The sequence below is a fragment of the Sturnus vulgaris genome, chromosome 13 (genome assembly GCF_052056855.1).
Source record: "Sturnus vulgaris isolate bStuVul1 chromosome 13, bStuVul1.hap1, whole genome shotgun sequence".
Classification (NCBI taxonomy): domain Eukaryota; kingdom Metazoa; phylum Chordata; class Aves; order Passeriformes; family Sturnidae; genus Sturnus; species Sturnus vulgaris.
Genome location: NC_142255.1, coordinates 9662385 through 9679052, shown reverse-complemented (window position 1 = coordinate 9679052; position 16668 = coordinate 9662385). Strand labels below are relative to the sequence as shown.

Below are 16668 nucleotides of genomic sequence, written 5' to 3'. Positions count from 1 at the left end.
ACAGTGCTAATTTCTTTGTACTTGGAACGGGGGTAGAAAATTCAATTAAATTGGCTGAAAATTGGATGTGGCTTTAGTAGTGCTTCCAGGATGTTCCTGTTATTTCATGTACTTCAGTGACAGCATTGCAGGTGTCAGACACAGGGGAATGCTCCAAAGAAATTACTTTTTGGTTTGAATAATGGTAAAAAACAATCCAGAAGATTAAGTTATCCTCTTTGTCATTGGGATTTTATTAAAATACAGATTGTCCTGGACCCATGGCCACTTCCAACAGCAGAGGGCTCTCTGTGGCAGTCCCAGTCTGGCTGGGACTGGTGCCCTGGAGCACCAACAGCCTGCACCACTAGTGATGGTGGATCCCAAAGTGAGGGGTAATAATAAACTGATAATCACAAATATCACTGAGATGGGTGAAACATTGTAGAGATCTGACATTTTTCACACTACACAGAAAATCCTTTCCTTGTGCTTAGAAGGAATATCAATCTGCTGTGCTCTATCCACACCATGGGATGAATCCCCTTCCAACAGATACAATTATATTTCCACATCCAAGGAGCTGCATTTGCCTCAGGCACTGCATGCACTAAGAATGCAGATCCATAAGACTGTTTCAAAAGTGCATGTGTTTTGAAAAAGAAAAGGTAAATATTTTGGTTAAGGCATTTTCCAAAACTTAAAATTTCTTTAATTTTGAGATACTTAAAGATAAAGAAGGAGCCTTTAAAAAGCTAAAGTAAGAGTTTTTCTTCGATCATCACCAAAATTAAAACCACTAGCAGCAACTTCAGGTGCATTATTTTACTGGATAATTTGACTCATAAGTAGTTGGCTGATTCAGGTTCATACAGTGGAGAAATGTTGATACAGTGAAATAGTTGATATAGTGAATCTGCAGGTATCTTAACCAGGGCTCGCAGTGACTACAGAGTTTTTGATTAACAATACTGGCAGATTTGGATAAGTAATTAGATAGTTTTGCCTGTGTTTGAATAGGTACATTTAGAACTGCTAATAAAAGTAGTAAAAATATCTTTCCTAAATATTGCTTCCATTTTTAGCTTGATCTGTGGAAAAATAGAAAATTCTAAAACAATTTAATCCTATATAATTGAGTCTACAGAAAAATAGAGTACTGTATGGGACAAGAGAAAGACTATAGATCTGTTTAGAAACAGCACTTCAAAAGCCATTTTTAAGTTATATTTTTTGTAGTAAGTGTTGGTATTTGGTAACGAAGCTTTGCTCCAAGTGATAAAAGGTTCCCTAAGAGTACTTTAATTGAAACTTTTTATCTGAATGTTGCCTGAACCTTTGCTAAATACTACTTTCTTGCTTCAATTCAAATTTTCTTAATCTTCATTTTCACGTTGAATATTGGTACACTGTCTGCCTCATTATGCTAAAGAAAGATGAAGTGAGCTATTAACATTCTGAACAGCCTACGAGATGTTATGATATAGAATGTCATTCATTTTTATGAGTTGGCTGTCAGTGTGTGCTGCAATAAAGTTATAATTTCTCACTGACAATATGTGATGTCTGGAGTCGCTGCACAATCCTTATTAAAATTTTAATAATTGTAAATCAAAGGAAAGCAAATATGACTTTTATGAAATGGTCGCTTCTGAAAGTCAAGGAGTACAAAGTGGTGGAATACAAACCCAGAAGATTATTCCTGAGCTGCTCCAAGCCATCACCATCATCCTGGTTTTCCTCCTCTGGCACAAGGCAGGGTGTGCTGGGCACACAACATAACACCCTCAGAGGTGGCACATGCTGCATCATAGTGATGCTGAAACATTCCTTGTTTGTTGCTCTTAATTGACTCTACCTTTATGTGGCTCTGAGTGTCATCACATTTATTGGAACAATTTATTATTATAGCTCTTCATCAGGAAAGTCAGGTGTCTTTGGAAGCAGTTACAAGTTATAATTGCCTGACAGTGAGGAAAGCCAGAAGAGATTTATGTGCATACACGGGTGAGCAAGGGTTTCAAAGCCTGTTTTCTTGTAACTTTAAACAGTTGTGGAAAATACCAGGGATAGATTTATGGGATGGTCTTTAAAATGCTTAAACTGTCTAGAACAGTACCTAGGAAAATGAACCTTGAATTCAAAATAAATGCTTTCCATATATATATATTGCTGTGTAATAACTATGCCTTTATTTCTACTGCTGTTAGCATTGTTTCAAATCAGAAATATAAGAATTTTCTATCACTGTTCAAAACCTGTCAATCTTTCATTTTGAGCTTGACATAAGTTGGATGATCAGAAGTTAAAATTATAAAAAATACCCTCAGAATAATGGCTTTTTGGAGTGATTAGATACAGATCAAAGTATTCCAGTCACTGAAGAATGAGGTCTTAATGTTGTTGGGCACTTGGAACTACTCTAGCACTTCTCCCTGTTATTTTCAGTTCCTTTCTAAGTTATTATTATTAGCAAAGCAGTACACGACATCTTGAATAAATGCATTTGTTCAATGTATGCAATCACTGTACATGGGATAGATAATTATATGCGTAGGTTTTGGAATTTTCTTCAGCAGTTTTTAAGTACTGAGAAGCAGTCAGACTCCTGGGGCTAGATATAGTTGTGCTACAAAGGTTATGTGCCCAGGAATGTTTGCACAATGCAGTGATTATGCCAAAAGGCAAAAACATACTTAGATACTCCAATACATAACATCACTCTATTTCCATTGCTTAGACTATTTTTCATTATTCAAAAGTCAAGTCAAACATATTAATTTAATGATTGCATCTGGCATGTTTAGTAAATTTTAATTAATAACTTTATTTCTAACTCCACTCCACTTCTAAACTGACTGACTTTGCTAAAATTTACAGCATAACAGCAACACTCACACATCACAGATGATGGACATCCTTCAGCGTCAGATTTCCAGTGTAGCAACATCTCAGATTTGCCTCCTCAACACAGAGCAGCCAGCAAGTCTCCATGCACAAACAAAAGTAAAGCTCTGCTTAACCATGACACTTTGTTCCTACACAGAAATACCTGTGCACAATTCAAGCCATGGTAGTTGAAAAGGTGTCTCTTCATATCAGTAGCATACAAACACACCAAATCATACATGCCAGTTCTCCTAAACTTGATTTATCACCACAAGTGTCTTCCCTTTGCTAGAAATGTTTTATAGCTAGTAGCCCAAGTCAAAAACCAGCTGTCCACATCTATCAGAAAGCTCCCTGATGAAAAAAAAAAAAGATTGATCAACTGAGCCATGAGAAATAACCTCTAAAAGTATTTACTTATTGCTATGCCTCCTCATACACCCAGACTAGCATACAGTGGGAACACACCAAGACAAAGTGAGAAAGAGGGATACAGAAAGTCATAGTAGGACCAGACTTTCACCTAAATGGATAAGGGACATGACTCAGGATGACTCAGTACCAGTGAGAAATATTCTATTTTAAAGAGATCAGCTGAAGACAACTGGTCTAATGAAGCATAAGGCAACTCCAGCCTGCAGAAATACTTCAGCTGATACAGTAATGTTTGCAGATGTCTTTAGAAGGACAAGTTTCAGTGGCTGTCAAAGGATCAAACGTCCACCTAAAACAGCTGGGAAGCTAAACATATGCTCTGATGTTGTCTGATATATCTGGTAAATCATCATGTGAAGCAATAGACCTGAAAGCCCACTCTAATTACCAGTGATCCAGTGAATGAACAGACAATCTCTAATGCAGAATGATTCACTGGTGATTGTACAGACTGATATTTTGATATCTAGCTACACAGAGATTGCATAAGTTGTCCAAAACATCTGATACAGAATGGCAAATAGTCTCATGATTTCTGTTTATGCTGGTTCTTGAAAAATGTTTTCAGACTATATTGTAGAAATTTTATTGCTTAAGCAGCCACAACACGTTTCAAATAGATTTGCTTATTTACTGTGCAAAGATAGCAGTAATAACAATTTTTTAAAACCACTAAGAATATCTGAAATATTTTCCTGTTTATTAGCATGTAATTATTTTAAGGTCTTATATTTTGTGTATAGCCAAGGTTAGAAACACATGCTTCTACGTGGCTCATACTTCAAAACATGTAACTGGAAATCCTGTAATTCCAGCTGTGTTATGGAATATAGGAAGTGTGTCAAACCCAGGTGTTAGTCAGGATATTCAATTTAGGACCTGTCACTCTTCAGGAAAAAGGAAAGATGTGTCTGTCTTAGATGTGTGGCATGCATAATTTGGTGGGGAAAATTATGTATTTTCATGTCATGGTAGGTACTGTTTCATGATTATATTATTTGTATGGAAGTCTGAAATATTATCCATGGAAGCAGCTAAGTCAGAGGGCTTAAGGGGAAAGATTTTGTTCCAGGTCTCTATACATTATGTCATGGCTATTTGAATTAAGGCAATTATACCTGGGAAACATATATGTATAATACTTCTTTGCATTAATTTATTATTTTAACCAAAAGTCTTCCTGTCTGCCTCCAAAATCGATCACAACAGTAGAATTCATTTGGTGTAGGATGACTTATTTACAAATAAGTTAACAGCAAAGTTGCTTGGGGGTAATGCAGACACTTTACATCCACTTTGGTAAAAGCTATCAGTTTGTACAGGTGCACGAAGTTGCACACACCTAAATAGAGAAGAAGTTTTTGCTTTGTAATTCTGCAGTTCTCTCAGTCCTTCCTCTGTGCCTCCCTGCTCCCTGCACAAGCTATGTGCCAGCCAAAGCTTAGACAGAGCTGAGTGATCTCCCTAGCAAATACTAGAGGACCAGCAGGTGACACCAAGAACATGGCACTGTGTAATTTTTCTTTGTTCCTCAACCTATTTTGTCATAATTTATTTGAACGCCAATCTGTAAATGTTTGTATATCAAGGTTTAACTTTTAAATAAAGCATGTGATGATGAGAATAAAAGCAGATCTAATATACTGGACTTACAGGGATATGTACATTTTGAGACTGCTCAGTTCAGTAATAAAAGAGTATTTTCCAAGCTATATCAGCATTTTCAGTTTTGTCTCTTAACAGAGCACACTGTGTCCTTGTGTGGTCCTTAGCATTTAAGCTATTCTGAAGAAATTGCATAAACAGCAGCCAAATCTTTTAAGACTGAAGTACTTAGTATTCTTCCATTTAGCAGCAAGTTATGAAGTTTCATTTAAAAAAGCTAATTCTACCAATTAGCTCATCCTGCTCAAATTCACATATACTGTTGGGAAATATAAAAATGGTTTATTAAATCAAAAGATATGACTGCACTTCAACTAGCACATGGGCATTAGAGATCAAGTATTCCCTATAGATTAATCCCCATGGCTTCACAGGCTGATTTGGCTTGCCAGTATTACATTAGTAAACCATCTAATCCAATTTAGAGCAGACAGGAATGTTCCATCCATTATGGTATTTCTAGTGTCATTAGAAGCAGACTGATTGAATAAGCATTCTAAATCAGCCTGAAGCATGCAAGTAAATCACTGTGACTTGTACTGCAAAATCTTTTTTTTTTTAATAAAAATTAAGGGAAAAGAAAGAAAAAGCTCCATGCAATAAGATGGAAGCTCTCCGTGTGATTGTAATTTCTGAATTCTTGTGGACAGCAAAATTTCTTTGTACTTCAGTATGTAAGATTCTTCTCTCTGTAAGGCAGCAGTGCAGAACACAGTGGATTTACAGATGTGAGAAGCTCCTTATTTGAGCCAAGCTTGTCTTCAAGGAAAGCAGTGGAACATCTTCCCCTCCCTCCCCCCCTGTAAATAACAATAAACAAAGTAGGCTGAATGAGGGCAGAGCAGGATGCTACTCTCACAAATAAAATCTGCTGTGTAAAATTGGAGTAACCATAGTAATAAAATCTATCAATCAAATATATTACAGAGGTTGCAATAGAAAGGATGAAAAGAGAGTCCAAACTTCGTATTCACCCAAAATAAAAAACGCTCAAGTAATTACAAAACTAGTAGTTTCATTCCAAACAAGCACACTTGAAAGAAAAAACAATTCTTCAAAAAAGAAGTAAATACATGAATAAAATGTTGGTGACAGTTCTTTGTGATGGCACAGCCCTCAGAAAGATTTCAGCAAAGGGCTAGGCTGCAGCTTTGAAAAGCTGGGAATCAAATGGAATAAAATCATCAAAATGGCATGTAACCTTTGTTGCCCTCTGAGACCTATCACTGTGCACCAGCAGGGCCACACAGGTCTCAGCTGCACTATTTAAGCAATCAGCCATAAAAAGGAAACACTGCACCAGTGCACAAGGCCCTGCGTGGCTGCTCCTCCTCGGTGGGAGAAGGGCGCTGGTGTACATGAAGGATTCACATTTGTTTAATGGCAAAGCTGCTCTGCTGTCAGTCAAACAGCTCCTAATCTTGTCCAGACTCTGGGTAATAACTGAGATAGAAAGGAAGTTATTGATTCTTTGTGTCCCAACTGCTGAAAAAGTGAACAGCGACCCAGAAGTGCAGATACAGACCTGGCAGGAATGATTTTCACTGCAAATAGGAATATATCTGAATCAAAGACAGTTTTGCAATAGAGGAAAACATGCACAGATCCCAGTCAGGGGGACTTGCTTGAAACATACACAGGTATCAGAAGTTTCTGGAAATTCCTTTCTTGGATCTTCTTCCCTACCTCCCTGAAAATACTGTAAGTTTGAACAACTAAATTTTGCTAATTAGGGGGTGGGGGGGAATTTTACAACCAAACTAAATATTTTAACTTTACAGGTTTTCATTGTTATAACAAAAATAAATCTTTACTTTTGATGGAAAACAAACATCTTCTATGAAAACAAAAAAACTAACACCAAAACAAGCATAACCTTAACAAATGCTTAATTTACTTCAAGAAAATGTTGAAGATAAAACTTTCAACACAGTTTATTCAGAATCCTACCCAATTTAACTTCAAAAATGAAATATTTTCATAGCACTTCTTGGAAAATTCAGTCTCAAATTAAATCCATCTGAGAGAAATTAAATGGAAGAAATCCTATCAAGGTCCACCATTCATTGTTAAACAAAATGACAAACTTGCACAAGACTCTGCTCTTGCTTTTCCACGTTTTCCTTTTGATCCCAACAAGCCTGTTTCTGGCAAATTCTTCTCATCAAGACACGAAAACCAAACCGAGCTAGAGCCTGGGAAATCTGTTCTATCCTTTGCTTAAAATGGCTATACTGGTTCCAAACATTATTATTGTTATTAATAGCACAAACCCAGACTGCAGCAGCAAATCACATTCCTCCCAGAGCAGATTATTTGTTAAATGTTTATCATCAATGTAAATGACAAATGTACCTGATTAGCAGAATCCAAAAGCTTGTTCTGAGGTAAAAAGGGCTCAGCCTTGCAATTTTTCTAATGAACTTCCCTTCTGGTCTACAGTAGAACACATCAGATCTGCCAAATCAAATTTCTGAATGAAAGTTCAGATGCTTTGTAGAACTAATGAGGGAGAACTAGATTGAATTATGGACATGTTGCTTCTCTGTGAAACAGCAGGTTGAAGAATTACATTTTGCTCTTCCCTTTTCCAAGGCATAGAATATTTTACTTCTTTAATTTACCCTGGTTTGGCTCAGCTGGGTTGGAAGGACATTAGGTGAGGACACTGAGGAGGAGGATACAATCCTTTCTGGTTCCTTTTTGCTGAAGAGGCAAGTACAGACTCCCTGTTCACAAGAGATGGTCTAACCTGTGCTCCTCCTTGTGTTTCTTTGCCACAGATCTGGTTTCCCTGACACATTGTGAGTGTGGAGTCTTCTCATTAGTGCTAAACCCCAGCCTGAGCTGCCAGAATGGAGGAGGATAGGGAATGGGGGAGAGGGGTACTTGTGATTGACAATCCTGCCTGCCACACACCTTCCCTTGCTGAACCATCAACTTGATAGCTCCATAAATGCCCAGAGTGTTAAGTGGGTGAGCCCAGATCCAAATGTTCAGCCCTTAATCACTAAACTGATGGGGAACAGCCTGTGCTTTGGGGTCTTGGCACTATCAGGACACCACGGAAACTCCATTTCTGAGTGCTTACCACCAGATGAGTTCTCTCTGCCAAGTCCATCCAGCTGTCAGTGAAGTTCACAGGAGTATCCTGGCTCTCAGCATCTTCAAAATTCAGTTGCAAAGTGGCACAAAGTGAGTATCTGCCAAAGAAAAGGCACAAATCCACTGATCAGCTTTGGGAAGGAAAGTTATTTCTGGCACAGTAGCAAATAACTCTTAGCCAACTTTATTCAGTGGTCACAGTTCTAGCAAAAAAAAAAAGACAAGAGAGAGATAATATTAAATTTTATTGTGATGTGACTTCAACTAAACTAAACAGATAATAACAGGAAAGGATTTCACCTCCTGTCTACCAAACCAAGAAAATTCCCACTCACTGGCAGATTTTATACAGAGCAGGTTGAAAGGAAAACTAAATGTTACTATGACTGAGTTTGCATTTCCTGATAGCTCAAAAGGCATTTGTTTCCCAAAGGAGAGCATTAAACAAAGAGGCAAAGGTTATGTTCCTACACACATCCTAAGTGCTGCATCTTAGTTATGATGGAGAATATTTTTGCTTACTACAGATGCAGCATTTCTAATGAGTCAAGGTGCAGCAGTGGAGTGTTTCAACTGTTTGTCTACAATTTTGCTATCTCCTGAATATTGAAGCTAGTGGTTGTCCTGAAAAGACTAAGCTACATATGTGCAAGGGGAGCAGAGACAGACACTTTTTGATCAGCAAGGCAATTTCCTGGGGCAATATGCTGATCAACACACTGAGCTGAAACATCTGCAGGATAAAGGATTGTGTCTGAAAACCCTGTGTTTGATGCCCATAATTGTGACAAAGTCATTGCATATTCTGTTCAATGCTTTTTCTGTTTCAGCACTTTCTCACTGTACAAAGAAGCTCCAGCAGCCTCTTAAATGTGGTTGGTAACTCAAAGTACATTTGGGAAATCAGCCAGAGAGAAAGGCTTTTCTTCTCTATGTTTTGCTGCTTTTCTATGAAGTGACAGAAAAGATACACACTCGCCATGTTTGCAGGGTTTCCCCTTACAAAAAAAAGAAAAAAAAAAAAAGAAGGAAAGAACTTGAAATAGCAATTTTTTTAATATTAGTATTGTTTACTTTAGTGAGGCTTAAAGCCGCTTAAAATCTGTCATGTTACAATCTAGGTAGGCAGGCTTTAAACTGTATGCTATTAACTTTTTAAACTGCAGCAATGTAAAAGTCTATTGTATCTCAAGACTGAGTTTGCAGAGCTGTCAAAGATGCTTTTCCTCTGTGCTAAACATGATTTGAAAAACGTTGCAAGCCAAAGCATTTGCTGTTATTCACAGAGCACTGTTTGCCAGAGACCACACAGGCGAGTAAGGCCCAGAGGCAGTTAACCCTGGCAGCAGAATTCCCTAATCATGGCCACAAGGGAATGCCCTGGAGAAAAGTGAGGAGCAAGACACCTAAGGGAGGGAATAGGGTTTGCTAAATAACAAATTGTTTCTGAAGCCTTCTTTTTGTCTATGAATATCAATTCTATGGTACAAGAAAGGGCCACCCAAGCCCACCTGCAATAAACTGCTCTGCTGTGAGGTATCACTGCTATGCTGCTTTTGGTACCTGTGTTCTGCTCACATACACCTCGTTATTCACCTCTGGTTTCTCTGGGCCTGGTCTTATGTAAGGTGTCTGTGCACTGGCCCAGATGTCACCTGAGGGATGAAGGGCACCTTAACTTTGGACAGAGCCCAGGTGTGAGTTCTGACAGTGTTTCCTTTAGCAATGAGGCTTTGATCTCCCTCAGCTTGAAAAGAAAAACAGTCCCACACTTTCTAGAATAATGCTTTACATGAGGATTGGGAGCAGCCATGCCAATATCAGAGCACACCAACGATCACCTGAGTTTGTCAGTGTGTTGTCAGTGTGTGCTCATGTGTTCTGCTCACGTCTCCATTTCAGACACCTTGTGTGTCTTTCCAGACTGGCTGCAGGGGGAAGCAAGTGCTCAGCTCAACCCAAATGGGCAGATTGCCTTTCAAAAGGGGCCAGGGCTCCCCAGCCACTGAAGAGGCTGAGCAGGGATTATTTTTTTTTTATTTTTTTTTTTATTTTTTTTTTTTTTTTTTGTGATTTACTCGTGTTTTCTGTCCTAGCACAGAATTCTTTTTGATGGACTTAAAACACTTCCAAAAGGAATGAGCTAACTTTCCAGGCATTTCCCCTGGCAGCACAATCCCTCTCAGCTTTTCAGACAAGGTACAGCATCCAGGATGGTTTTCCATTGCTTTTGCAAACTGGGTCACGACACATTTAGGTTTGGAAGGTGTGGTGAATAAAAGGTCTTGATTTTTCATCCTGCTTACACCTCTCAGATGCCAGAGTAGAGTCTGCTTCTCTTCTTAATATAAGGGCAGATGGTTGCCAGTACTCTCAGTAAATGGAGAGTAAAAGCAACTTATGTACATAGGTGAAAATACCTGCCAAAGGACCACAGACTGTTTAGCCTTTAGCAGTTTGCAAGATTTAATTTTGAAAATAGTAATTTAGAGCACTTGTGAGAGCCAAACAATCTCTAAACCCTTGATTACAGTGATCATGTAAGCTTTGGTTTATTGGTAAATTTTTTAAAATAGTACAATATACTTAGTGATGCAGCTAGAGCCACACCACCATAGGAAAAAAAACCCAAAAAACAGAATACAATTTTAAAACCTGATCCAGAGCCTCTGGAAATTATTAGAAAGCATTCCACTGACTTCAGCACACTTTCCTATCAGAAAATGTTGCCCAGAACATACTTTATAGCTAAATTAGAAAGCTCTGAATCACAGTCTTATATGTAATACAGAATTTAAAAGGTATTTTATTATGGCTAAAAATATGCTGTTACAAACCTATTGATCTTTTTATCTTTGTGATCAAGAGGTATTAATGGGAGAAAAATCCAGCAAGGGATGCTCTATCAGTGAAAGGGAGACTCAGAGCTCCCTTATGGAAGGCCACAACTACTAATCCTGTTTGTCTCGCTTGCCAAAGAATTCTTCAAAGTTAAAGCACCCTAAGGATTTATCAAGCACTTTTCAGCCTTCAACTGGATTTAGCAAGGGAAGCAGTTCCAAAGCCTGTAGATTAGTACTGCACAATCAGGCTCGTGTAAACAGCACAAGGCTCAGCTTGATGTTTCAAGCAGTGACACTCGACACGTTTCTGGAGACAAAGGTGCCACTCCACTTGCAAACCAAAGATGACACTTGGGTGAATTAGGAGGGTTTGCCCCTTTGCCTGCTGTCAGATGACTCCTGCTGCACGTGTGTTCCTCACAATGGTGTTAATAGGATTGGCAATGCTCACCAGGCTCTTCACACCTTGGACAATGGCTCGTTGAATAGTCAGCTTTTAAAAGTTTGTAAAGAAAACAGGCGGGCATACAGCTTTGGGGCATATTTATCATAAAAATAGATTGGTAAACTCTGCTACCAGCAAGGGCAATATCGGTGAGTGCCAGAGAATTTCTCTTAGCAGGAGAAGCTGAAAGAAGCTCCTGAAGCCCAGTTAACCAATGTTATCATTTGTAGTCTCTATTGAATCTTGTGTTCTATGCCTTGGGCAGAGTAACTGAAACCGCACTAGAATGGAATAATACGACTTCTTTGATTTTTTTTTCTTTAAACTTTCGAATGTGGAAAACAAGAGTGCCATAGTTAATCAAGGCGTCATAATTAAGAGGGTGGGAGAGAAGCACTGACAAAAAAAGTTGACAGTTTTCTTCAGTTTGATGACTTTTTCCTACATTCATGGAAAGAAATTCAACCAGCTCTGCTTGTTACCAGACAGGAATACTAAAATCCTGCAGCTAATTGAGCCAAGTGGACCTTCACTTGAGTAACAGCTTGCCTTCAGCAAATACAATCTCAAAGAACACCAGGGGAGCAGCACTGAACCCCTCCATAATACAGGAAGAAGAACATTAATGTCTATTTCAGTAAATATTTCTTTAAGGAAGCAAGGAATCCCCTGGTTTCAGCAGGACATTGAAGTGTGATATTGCTGAGTATTCCCAATATTATTTACCACATACAGGGCATTGGAGTCAAACTGTCCATGAGTCTGTGGGGCTGAGTTCAGCCCTGTTGTTCAGCACATACAAAAGTGATAAAATGGTTCATCCCTCATGGTGTGGTGTTTACATATCCAGTCACCTCCCCATTTATGCTTCTAAACATTAACAGGTTGCTAATGTGAATTGTACATATTTTGTCTTGGCTTTTCTACAGCTCTTGAGGTTCAAAATTCATCTTTCATCCGAAAGAAACATTACAATGAAAATACTGTCATTTGAAAGATGGAAATGATCCTACTCCAGTATTATAACACAGAGTAGCTTAACTACAATAGTTCACTGATTAGCAATCAGATTCTTTTTTACAGGACATTTTTATGAGTCTATAAGCACACTTGACCTGTGGTTTAAGCTGATAGTTTACAGGAATAATGATGTGGAAGAAGCCAAGTTACTAAAGATGGGGAGGTTTCTGGCGCCATGAGGAATCCTTCACCTATTTCGACAGTAAAGACTGGTAAAATTTCTAGTTATGTCAAAAGAACTGGGCTTTGTGGGTTACTCCATTTTTTGGAAGACAGTTAGTTGAAACACATGCTGAAATATTAAATCATTTCTACCCTTGGGTACCTTATAAATAAAGTAATTTGGAATTATGAAGTCAGGCTGACAGAAATACCAGTATGAGTGACTTTTTGTTTGTTTGTACTTCTGCAATCAGCTCGATGCCAGTAGAAGTGCAGGAGTACAATGTGAATTTTCTTAGTCACACAGATCTTAGAGTGTTTGAACAAAAGCAGCCATTGATACCTTACCAATACCTATTTCTATTTGCTCACAGTGTTACTGTGAGTCTTTGAAGAACTGAGCTGACTGGCCTGTCATAGATGGAGATTCACAGTTGCAACCACATTAGAAATAAATAAGATAAAAATTATGCCATCATCTTATTTTTAAAATGATCGGGTGCACTTTATATATCATTTTGAGTGGAAGGCATGAGAGAATATCACTTTTGCCAGCAATTTCAAATAAAGGCTCTAGTTTTGGGTAATGTTATAAACCTACAGTGAACTAGGACAATGTAATAATATGGCATGTCAAATTTATTTCTAGCTGTAGGCAAAGAAAAACAAAGAAACAAGGATAGTTTCAACACGGTATTACAGCACAATAAAAATTTGCTCATTAAGTTTCATAAAATCCATTACAAAGTTTAATGCATGTGTTTACATCACTAATGCAGACTGAAGCCTATGCCATGAGGCTTTCAGCTGGAAATTGCTTCACTTCACAAATTTTCATCTAAAGCCCTTTAAACAATTATGTCAAAATAAAGGCACTGAATATAAGCACTCACAACATTTTCCCAGCTTCCTCAGCATATCCTTATTATTGGTAGTATGGTTTGTAAAACATCAAAATCAGATTGTCACACAGAGATTAAGGCTGGGATTTTCAGCAGGAGCTAAGGGAGTTAGGAACTCAGCTTCTGGTGAATTTCAATGAGTCAGGAATATACATTTCCCTTAGGCTCCTTTGAAAATCTCAGCATAAATATTAATAACCAACTTTTAAAAAGCCTTTGGTCATTGATTTCAATTATCTCAAATATGCCAATGGATATGTCTTTTTCCCCACAAAGATCTTCACCCATGTGCAAGTTATTTGGGATGCTCTTATATGCACAGTATCACAAAAATGATCTTACAAGTTTTTCCTGATATAGAGGCCAGGTAGAGTTTACATGTGATAGCTATTGCTTAGATCTTTTGTGGCACCTTTTGTATCTGCTTGAGATGCTCTGTACTAACAGCAGCCTCTGATCACATCTTGTAGTGTGATTGATATTACTCAGAGGGAAAAACAGCAGGAAAGAAAACTCAGAAGAACAATAAAGCATAGATATTCTATTCACTCCATAAAGACAGATATCTTGCAAAAAGTCAAATTCTGACACTTGACAAAAGTATTTAAATAAACTCCAGTTTCACTCTAATTATATATAAGAACTACATTTTTTATACCTTTCATTTATGATTTCAACATTACTGCTAAGATTAACACGTTGGAATGTGTGTGACTTCACACAGCACTTGCTGCAGAGTTATGGATTTTTATTAGAAGCCACCTCAGGGGCTGTGCCTAAGCAGGACCTGACAAGGTGCTCTGCACAGGTGTGCAGTGCTACATTCAGGTTGTCATGCACTTATGAAAAGTCAAACATAAAAAAACCAAACTTTCACGGATATTATGCAAACACAAATTTTGTGTCCACTCTGCCTTTTGGGAGAGAAGGAACTTAGTCTCAGAGTGAATTTAGCCTCAGTACAGAATTAACACCAGGTGAAATGCAACAGCTTTGCAAATCTGATGCTGATGTAGCCTGATGTAGCCACCATCATCTCCTTTGTTATGTGTCCCTTCTCTTTCTTTCTCAGAGGCACAGTTTTCTGCAAGGCATTGATACCACTGAGAGTGTTCAGATTTATAACTGTGGGATGATGAAACCATATGCAAATACCAGCTCCTCTGGCTGAGCCCTCTAGCCTCAGGTTTCACCCTTTGCCAGGTGAAGGATCAGTATCTGATCTTTGATAGAAGAAATGATCATCCTGGTTTCTGCTATTATTCTTCCTGTCACCCTATCAGTCTATAAATTTTGAGATGCAATTCTGTTTATCCCAATATTTCTTCCTTTTGGTTGACCTTGTGGGTTGCAGTCACAGCTTGAAGCTTTCACATGTGTCTTGTTAAACATGAAACTTTATCTACCCCACATTCTGGAGAATCCTGCAATGCTGATGCTCTACAAATTGGTTTATGGCTATATGTTTGCTTGATTCATCTTGCAAACAGAAATCTGGTACCTCTTATTAATCTAACAGCCTCAGCTTATGTTCTATTATCACAACATCAACATGGAACCACATATATGTGTCCTTAAATATGCTTTATATTTTCCCTGAATATTACTGGCAGGAGATTCATGACGCTGCACATGCAGAACCAATACTGAAGTGAAAAGCCAGCTCAGACTCACAATAACTCTGCATATCCCCATTAATTCCAAAGAATTGTGTCTGCTCACACTGGAGACTAATTTTGTATTCTGGAAACTACACAAAAGTCAAATACTTGCTTTGATATTTGATTCTTCCATAGGTTCTGTTTTTATCCTGTTTAAACTTGTGCCTGTGACAATATGAAAACGTAATATAAAATAAAGTGTAGCATTATGGAGGATTGTGCAGTGAAAAGTGAGAAAAGCTGATCAAACACATTTTAGGTTAATAACAGAATCAATAGATGATTTCACATTCTGTCAGCTCCAAAATTGAACAAGCTGTTCTCTGTCCCCAACATCTTTAAAACACATTTCAAGGGAAATGGTGTAAATATTGAAGAACACCTTGCCTGGACATGAGACAGCAATCTGCCACTACATTCACAATTTCCACAGAGAGAAAGATAATAAACTTCTCAGCTTTTCCACTAGCACAGGACAGGACAGAAAATAAACAGCTTATAATGCAACAGGAATTATTTAGAGCACACAAGGAAACTCTTCCCAGCTACCAGGACACTGAAAGAACTACTTAGGAGGGTTGCAGAGTTTTTAAGAACAGATAAGGCAAAAATCTGTCAGAAGCACTTCAATTTTTACTTCTGTTAATCTGCTCAGGGGTTTGCTTAGGATGCCTCTCCACGTCCCCACCAGCCATAATTCTGTGATCAATAAACAGACCACAAGCTAGCGAGGTGTGTTACAGGAGGAAACCACAATAATGCAACAACAAAACTACGCTAAAAATTCTGCTTTTGTACTGAGGCACGTGGGAGTCCCTCAAAGAAAACAGAATTGCCAGGACTGATTGCCTGTAGAAGCAAAGCAGCCCTCCAGGGAAGGCTGGTCCCCAGGGCTGTCCCCGAGCTGCAGTGACAGCAGAGCGTGGCTGAGCCTGCCCTGCATGGGCTGGCAGAGGCTCAGAGCTGTCCCGGAGCAGAGACACCTCCTGCCTGCAGCTCCCAGAGCCCTCGGAGGGCTGGGGTCGGGCTCATGAAACTCCTTCTGCAGAATCCTTAAAAACCTCCCCAGTTCTGCTGCAGCAAAACTGTGTGAGGGAATTATTCAGGGACCTGGCAGACAGGTCTGCACCTCCTGAACTAACAGGGTGAGTCAACCATGAGTAGAAGTCAGGTGCCTTAAATGCCAAAAAAAAAGATAAGATCTCAGAGAAAAAGGAGGACTTATAAAGTTAGAGAATATTTAGATAACTAAGGTGATTCAAACAGTCTAGACCTGGTGATTTTCATCATAAAATATGCAGAGAACAACAATATGCAGAAAAAAATCTCAGAAGTGGTTATGGGAACTTGGAGCGAGAAGGGTTTACTAGAATGATAAACCCAGTCCTAATACAAAAATGGATGAAAAGAGTAGCTTGAAAATTTTATTGGATAGATAGATAGATAGACAGCTGGCTTAACTCCAGCTCCTGGGGAAAAAAGAAAAAAGAGGAATGAATAAAAATATTTGTAAGCACCTGGAAGATAACAATAAGGTAGGTAAGAGATGACATGGATTTTGC

General features: G+C 38.5%; 1 long non-coding RNA gene across 3 annotated transcripts in view; it reads right to left on the bottom strand.

Moving 5' to 3' along the window:
* The window catches only part of LOC148222235 (uncharacterized), a 320157-nt gene that overhangs the window by 17689 nt on the left and 285800 nt on the right, over window positions 1–16668 (bottom strand). For all 3 annotated transcript variants that reach the window (XR_015806503.1, XR_015806502.1, XR_015806501.1), the window contains one exon: window positions 8060–8171. This is a non-coding gene — a long non-coding RNA (uncharacterized LOC148222235). The remainder of the gene's footprint in view (window positions 1–8059; window positions 8172–16668) is intronic.